The sequence below is a fragment of the Vipera ursinii genome, assembly GCF_947247035.1.
Source record: "Vipera ursinii genome assembly, chromosome: Z".
NCBI classification, from domain to species: domain Eukaryota; kingdom Metazoa; phylum Chordata; class Lepidosauria; order Squamata; family Viperidae; genus Vipera; species Vipera ursinii.
Genome location: NC_139517.1, coordinates 47,767,571 through 47,776,524, shown reverse-complemented (window position 1 = coordinate 47,776,524; position 8,954 = coordinate 47,767,571).

Sequence of the window (8,954 nt, the reverse complement as noted above, 5' to 3'; positions counted from 1 at the left end):
ATGTTAAACTAATGTTAATAGTTAAAAGAATGTTAATGTTGTATGAGGTAAACACGGTGACAGGAATACACGCGGGAGCTTTTGACAGCTGTCAAAAGCTGCCGCCAGCAGAAGCGCTTGCGCAGCCAGCTGACAGCTCTCCGCTGTCAAACAAGTTTCCCACCACGCATGCGCCACCGCCACGAGGACGCGAAGCTGTCAAATACACACCGCTGCTGATTGGCTCAGCAATCCTGGCGGGAGAAGAACAACAGCGGATTGGCGCAGCCGGCCGGCTGCCGGCTATAAAAGAGCTGAAGCTGAGCACCTACTTGTACGGTACCTCAATAAACCTGTTAGACCAAGCCAGCTGTCTCCGAGTAGTCTGTGAGCCACTTCACTGGCGACGAGGATGGGATCTGCTTCGCTGAGCTGAAGTCACCGCCAGGGAAGAGAGTTCCCGGCGACCTGAGCGAGTCACGGCTGAGTCACATCGGGAAGTTATAACTTCCACGAACGCGGCGGAGCAGATTACCGGACCGAGACAGCATGGCCAACTTCAGACGCGTACGAGAATTCGACACCCGCCATCCGGAGCGTTGGGAGTCACATCTAGGGCAGGTCGAAGGGTTCCTTCTGGTCAGTAAGATCACGGAAGACCGAGCCAAAGTGGCAGCCCTCCTGTACATAAGCGTCCCCCCGTTTATGACGTTGCCGTCGGGCTATTCAGCCCAGTACCGATTGCGGAGGTACCCTACGCTGAACTAACCGAAAGACTCAACAAACACTTCATGCCTGCACGCTCGGAGCTGTACTGGAGAGTTCAATTCGTGCATCAACGCCAGCAACCAGATGAATCTGCGAATGACTTCATCGCAGGAGTCCGGCACGCCGCCCGAAGCTGCTGATTCCCGGACTTAGAAGACTGGATCAAGGACCAGATAGTTATCGGGCTCAAAGATGAGCGCCTCCAGAAGAAGATTATTGCAAAACCCGATTTAAATCTAGCAGAGGTCTCCAGGGAAGTGTTAGCGTATGAGGACAGCCACTGAGGGGACCCCGCACGGTCCGCCAGCGAACAACACGGGATAGTACATCAAGATGAAACAACCCTTAGCGACGATGACGGAACCATAGACCTGACCGACGACGCCATACAACGGCGAATGGAAAAACTCCAAACCCGCCGGAGTGACCACGGAGAAAAACAAAAAGCAAGAAGCTACAACTCCCCTCAAAGCTACCCCAGGGAACAACGGTCCACCTGTGCCAGCTGCGGGGGCAACCATACCCGAGCCATCTGCTGCTTCCGTAATGCCAAGTGCGATAACTGCGGAAAAACCGAGCACATCAGGACAGTATGCCGGAGCCGACCCCGCGAGAATCTTCATGAGTTGGAGGCCACCTCCCCAGGTACGAGACCAACCAGAGCCTATAGCCGGAAGCCCCCGGGGAGCCTAGTGCAGGTGGTAGACAGGGATAAGGTAGCTAAAGGGGTCCACCAGCTAAGCCCCAAGGTAAAAAATAGAGCAAAACTTCAAGGGGTCCCCTGCGACATGGAGGTCGACTCCGGGTCGTCAGTATCACTAATCTCCCTCAAAACCTTCAAGGAAATTTGCCAGCTTAACAATAAGCAAATTCCCTTAGAACCCCCCCCCCCAGAGACATCTGGCTGACTACCAGAAAACCCCCATTCAATTAAAAGGAAAAGCCCGAGTGTTGGTGGAGTTTAAAAAATTCCGAGGGCCACTGGAAGTGTTAGTTACACAGGGGGAACACACCAGCCTAATTGGTTTGAACTGGTTCAAAGCCTTAGGCATTGCCATCACCGGGGTCAACGCAACACAGGCCTCAAGCCTCGAAGCCGTCTGCAATCACTTTGCAGACGTCTTCAACGGCTCTCTGGGGAAATACATCGGCCCACCCATCTCCTTAAAACTCAACCCCACCGTACAACCAATCAGAATCAGAGCCAGAAGAGTTCCATTCGCCCTCAAAAAGAAAATTGAGGACGAACTGGAATGCCTGGTTAAGTTAGGGGTCCTAGAACCGACAGAAGGGGGAAGCTGGGAAACCCCAATTGTCACCCCGATTAAGGCTAACAGCCAGATTCGGCTCTGCGCCGACTACAAGGCCACCCTGAACCTAGCATTAAATGCACATGCTTACCCAGTCCCGGCGGTGAAAGACGTCCTCACTTCCATCCGCTCCGGCGCCATCTTCGCTAAATTAGACTTGGCGCAGGCGTACTTGCAACTCCCTGTAACTAAGGAAACCACAGATGCGCAGACTATTGTCACTCACCGCAGGGCTTTTAAAGTCAATAGGTTGCAATTTGGCATATCAGCTGCCCCGGGAATATTCCAAGAAATAATGGAGAAGACTTTAAAAGGAATTCCCGGGGTCTGCCCCTACTTTGACGATGTCCTCATCACCGGCGAATCAGAAACTATCCTAGCGGACAGACTGTCAGCAGTTCTAGACCGATTTAGAACAGCCGGTCTTAAATTGAAAAAAGAAAAATGCTCAATTGGGGTGCCGTCCACAGAATTCCTCGGGTATAGAATCGATGCCCACGGAATCCATCCAACCAACTCGAAAATTAAGGCTATCAAAGCAGCCCCCAACCCCAAAAATAAGCAAGAGCTGCAAGCCTTCTTAGGCTTATTGAACTTCTATCACGCATTCTTGCCCCATAAAGCAACAATAGCAGAACCACTACATAGATTATTAGATAAAGGGACACCATGGTCCTGGACTAAAAAACATGAAACCAGTTTCCAAAGTCTAAAAGACATCATCTGTGACAGCTCCACTGTCACCCTATTTAAAGAGGATGTCCCCCTATGCATCGCGTGCAACGCATCCCCATACGGGATAGGTGCCATCCTGAGCCATCTAACCGGAAATGGAACACAGAGACCAATAGCATTTTATTCGAGGACCCTCTCCAAAGCAGAAAGAAATTATGCCCAAATTGACAGCGAGGCATTAGCAATTGTCGCTGGCGTGAAGAAATTTCACGATTACCTCTATGGCAGACCATTTACCATTTTTACTGACCATAAACCACTTTTAGGTATTTTCACTTGGAACAAAATAACCCCCCAAATACTGTCACCAAGAATCTTAAGATGGTCTACCTTCTTATCAGCATACTCTTACAAACTGCTACACAAACCGGCGAGAGAATTGGGCCACGCTGATGGACTCAGTAGACTTCCCTTGCAGGCAGTAGACCCCGACCCGGCCCCAGCCGGGCACATTTTAGCAATTTCAGAACTGCCAGTGTGCCCATTGTCAGCCAAAGACATAGCCTCCAACACAGCCAGGGACAAATATTTTAGCAGGGTACTGCGGTGGGTCACTGCTGGGTGGCCTGCAAAGTGCCCAGACCCGGAATTCCGCCCATTCTTCACTAAACAGCAGGAACTAACTTCCTATTTGGGGTGCCTTCTATGGGGAAACAGAGTGGTGATTCCAGAGAAACATAGACCCCAGACATTACGCACACTGCACGAGGGACACTCGGGAGTTGTGAAGATGAAGTCCCTAGCTAGAAGCTATGTGTGGTGGCCACGAATCGATAACAACATCGAAGACCATGTGACAGGGTGCTACCCATGCCAATTGGCTAGACCGGACCCACCCCAAGCCCCTGTCCACAGATGGGAAACTACAAAAAAATCCATGGTCCCGGGTACACCTAGAGTTCGCTGGGCCCCTCCAGGGACAAAATTTTCTAATAGCTGTAGATAGTTTCTCTAAATGGCTCGAGGTTGTTCCGGTCAACAGCACCACCACAACCGCCACTATTCAGGCTCTCAGAGGGCTTTTCGCCACTCACGGCCTCCCCGATGTCCTTGTCTCCGATAATGGACCCCAATTCACCTCTCTTGAATTTCAGATATTCACCACGGAGAACTCTATTAGGCATGTCATGTCGGCTCCATTCCATCCCTCGTCTAATGGCATGGCAGAAATTATGGTGAGGTCCACGAAGGAAGCTTTAAAGAAATTCATCAAAAGGAACTGGCACCGGCGACTAAGCCAGTTCCTTTTAGCCCAACACACCACCCCCTGCACAACCACAGGCAAATCACTGGCGGAACTACGGTGGGGAAGGCGGCTAATAACCAGACTAGACAGAATGCACCCAGACAGAACGAACATCGACGCAGAGCAGCCTCTCCTACCACAGTCCTTAAGGAATGGACAATCCATCTGGGCAAGGAACTACGCGGGCGGACAAAAGTGGGTGCAAGGGGTTGTGATACACCAAACCGGCCCCCTGTCATATCTAATAGACGCTGGCCCTAACGGGCACCTCCGACGGCACATAGACCAATTAAGGGAACGGAGCCCCCAAAATGTATCTCGACAAGCATCCCCTAACATCAGGGAACTTGAAACCCCGCGAGAAGACGACCAGGAGCTACCCGACCCAACACTACCCAACACCGCTGACCTGCAACAACCAGAACATGGGGAAAGGGAGCTGGGCGGCGGAACACCCCTACGCCGCTCCAGCCAAACTAGGAAAGCCCCTGCCTACCTGCAAGACTATGATTGGGCAGGGAGCAATCTGCAACAACAGGGGGAAGGAACTAATCCAGGGGAAGGGTAAGGGGTGTGTTATATGTTAAACTAATGTTAAGAGTTAAAAGAATGTTAACGTTGTATGAGGTAAACACGGTGACAGGAATACATGCGGGAGCTTTTGACAGCTGTCAAAAGCTGCTGCCAGCAGAAGCACATGCGCAGCCAGCTGACAGCTCTCCGCTGTCAAACAAGTTTCCCACCACGCATGCGCCACCGCCACGAGGACGCGAAGCTGTCAAATACACACTGCCGCTGATTGGCTCAGCAATCCCGGCGGGAGAAGAACAACAGCGGATTGGCGCAGCCGGCCCCAGGACAACACCAAGTAGGGTTCTGCTCCAGTTCTAGAAGCATATTCCGCACTGGTGCCCATTGACTCCTTAAGCAGAAGCTTCGACTGCAAGTCAAGCTTCAGGGAGTTCCATGCAAAATGGAACTGGACACATGCTCAGCTGTGTCCATCTTTTCCAATGGAACTTTCTGGCACATTTGCAACTGCAGCAACAGATGGTTCAAACTGTGGCCATCTAACATTTTGCTAACAGACTTCCAAAACTCCCGAGTGGCGGTCAAGGGCGAAGCCACAATTGCGGTGAAATTCAAGGGGTTTACAGGTCTTCTAGATGTTATCGTGGAAGGCCAACACATGAGCCTCATAGGGCTCGATTGGTTTGATGCATTGGGCATCCAAGTAACCGGTATTCACCGGACACAGGTGGCAAACTTGTGTTCAGTCTGCCAAGAGTTTGCGGATGTTTTCAGTCCAAGCCTAGGAGAGTACATGGGCCCTCCAATAGCATTTAAGCTTGATCCCCTGGTAACACCAATCTGGGTCAAGCCTCGTAGAGTGCCTTTTATGTTAAAGCCCAAAATCGATGCAGAGCTGGATAAGCTGGTCAGCCAGCGGGTATTGCAGCCCGTAGACTGTGGGGTGTGGGTGACCCCCATTGTAACGCCACTCAAGGCCAACGGAGAAGTACGCATATGTGCTGACTATAAGTGCACCATTAACCGGGCACTTCAACAGCACGCATACCCAGGCCTATCAACAGCTGCCAGTGACGAGGCCATGGCAGCCGCCCAAACCATTGTTACCCATAGGGGGGGCCTTCAAGGTCAACTGTCTACAGTTTGGGGTGAGTGTAGCCCCAGGGATTTTTCAGGGAGTGATGGAGCATATGTTCAAGGGTATTCTGGGGGTCTGCCCCTACTTTGATGATGTATTCATTGCTGGGGAGTCTACAGAAGTCCTAGCTGAACGGCTTAGAACCATCCTTCAATGGTTCCACGCAGAGGGATGTAAATTGAAAAAAGAGAAATGCAAGATTGGGGTACAGTCAATTCCGCATCGATGCCGATGGCATCCATCCAGCGGATTCAAAGCTGAAAGCGATTCAGCAGGCACCAAACCCTAGGTCCAAAGGGGAGCTTCAAGCCTTCTTGGGCCTTCTTTAAGTATCGAATTCTTAACAGGAAAGGCAACAATAGGAAAAGAATGCAACTCTGGAAATCTGTCGGAAAAAGGTGCCAGAACTCTTTCCAATGCATTCTATGACAAAAAAGCTGTGTGTGTGTGTGTCTGTGTGTATTTGTATTTGTAAGGTCCCTGGCCCTTACTTGAACCTGAGATACCATATCAATCTAATCAGATAACCCAAGTGGAGGCTTCTTAAACAGCTCTTTATTTAATCAAATAAGATGGCATGGTGGCAGACAATCTGAAACACTGGCAGAGTGACATCCAGAAGTGCCACACCTTAGAAAGTTAGTAGCATTGCTTGTTCTTGGATGAAGCTGATTATCTAGACCCGTACCATTCGGATTTCAGGCCCGGGTGCAGCACGGAGACAGCATTGGTCGCACTGGTGAATGATCTCTGGCGGGCTCGAGACAGGGGTTGCTCCTCTGTCCTAGTCCTTTTAGACCTCTCAGCGGCTTTTGATACCATCGACCATGGTATCCTGCTGCGACGTCTCAGGGGGTTAGGAGTGGGAGGCACAGTTCTCCAGTGGTTCTCCTCCTACCTTCTGGGACGTTCGCAGTCGGTGTTGGCAGGGGGGCAGAGATCGACCTTGAGACCTCTCATTTCTGGAGTTCCTCAGGGATCGGTTCTCTCGCCTCTTCTGTTCAACATCTATATGAAGCTGCTGGGCGAGATCATTCGTGGTTTTGGAGTTGGGTATCATCAATATGCTGATGATACCCAGCTTTTTATTTCTACCCCAAACCACCCCAGTGATGCCCTCGATGTGATGTCCCGCTGCCTGGAGGCGGTCTGGGTCTGGATGGGGAGGAACAGGCTTCAACTCAACCCTGACAAGACTGAGTGGCTGTTCGTGCCGGCATCCCGGGAAATTCCGATTATTCCATCTCTGGCCATGGGGGGGTGTGAGCTATTACCCCCCGTAGATAGGGCGTGCAACTTGGGGGTCCTTCTAGATTCACAGCTCTCTTTAGAAGAGCATATTGGAGCTGTGACTAGGGGGCCTTTGCCCAGGTTCGCCTGGTGCGCCAGTTGCGACCCTATCTAGACCGGGATGCCTTGCGTACAGTCACTCATGCACTCGTGACTTCTTGTCTAGACTACTGTAATGCTCTCTACATGGGGCTGCCCTTGAAGTCCACTCGGAGGCTTCAACTGGTGCAGAATGCAGCCGCACGAGTTGTGCTGGGGGTTTCCCGATACTCCCATGTTACACCTTTGCTCCGCGAGCTGCATTGGCTGCCGGTTGCCCTCCGGGTGAGATTCAAGGTGTTAGTAATGACTTACAAAGCCCTACGTGGCATGGGTCCGGATTACCTACGGCAACACCTGTGGCCGGTGTCAACTTCCCTCCATCCAGTGTGCTCCCACAGAGAGGGCCTCCTCAGGGTGCCTCCGATCAAAGAATGTCAATTGGTGGCCCCCAGGGGGAGAGCGTTCTCTGTGGGCGTGCCAGACCTGTGGAACCACTTGCTGGTTGAGCTCCGGATGGCCCCCGACCTTCGCTCCTTCCGGCGCGATCTAAAAACGTATCTATTTGAGCAATCTGACCTGGTCTGATGGGTTAGGGTTGGGGTTTTAATACGTCTTAATTTATTGTTTTAACCTTGGGCATTTATTTAATCGTTTGTAACTTTTGTATCCTGTTTTTGTATTTATTGCCCTGTACACCGCCCTGAGTCCTTCGGGAGAAGGGCGGTATAAAAATATAATAAATAAATAATAAAATAATAAACTTTGTTAGACAATGAAAATCAGACAACAGAGCCATTATTTCATAAGGAAGACATCAGTCATTCCTGTATACTCCCTTACTCCCTCCTTTAGTGCATCCCATCCATGTACATGTGTCCCACACTTGCGTGAGATTTCCCTGGTGCAAAAGCCGATTACAGAAAGCAAGAAAGCAACAGTTAGACTAAACAATTTCCCTTTGTTCCAGTTACAGAACCCTTCATTCCTCCCTTTTAATTTTGTAACAGAATGCTTTGTTACTTGGCGACCAATGACATATATTGCTTTGTTATTGTAGTGATAGTGAGGACCTTGGCTGTCTTATGGGGTTTATCAGTACTTACAGAAGATGCTATCTTTGGATAACAGGAATCAAACATGGCAAAACCAAAAGACCTCCAAAAGCTAACACAACTAGAAAAATTTCCCTTTGCCCATCACCAAAGATCTCTCCAAACCAGCTTGTGTCCATGGTAGCTGTCCAGGTTTTTGAAAATGCTGGGTGTATTTCCTCCACACACAGGCAGCAGGGTTTAAAAGAAAGCCGTACCCCACTTGTTTTCACAAAACTTTCTTTTTTAGTGTTATTTTAACCAATCTTTCTGTACATGTGCTTCTCGCCTCGAGCTAATGGAGGTTCCTGGGCAAGCATAGTATAGAGAAACAAAAAAGCTTTATGTTATTCTAAATGCACTTCATTTGTAATTATTTCTAATACAGCTTGCAGTCTAATAATTCTATTAAGCATATAAACAAGAGTCCTATAACTTATATATTCCATCTTCCTGCCAAGTAGTAGGTCCATCTGGGGCAGCCCAGTTGAGAGTGGCACCTGTTAGATTAGTCCATAAGGTAGACAGTTGTGGAATGTTTGACGGGATTTGGGGGTTGGGCCGAGTTGATGGTACTGTGGTTTGAATGATAGCTATACCTCAAAAGGACTGCTGGTACTACTGATTTTTGAATGTCTCCAGACAGTTAATTGCCTTAATTGGGGATTGTAAGTCCTATTGATTTTAAGGGTCTGGATTCTAGCTCTCTTTGAGCTCAAATATTTCATTATTTTTGTACTGCAAGTACCTACCTTCACACAGAACACCACTCTCTCAAGGTGAGGAAAAGAAACAAGATTACAACTTTTCTTTCTTCCACTGAA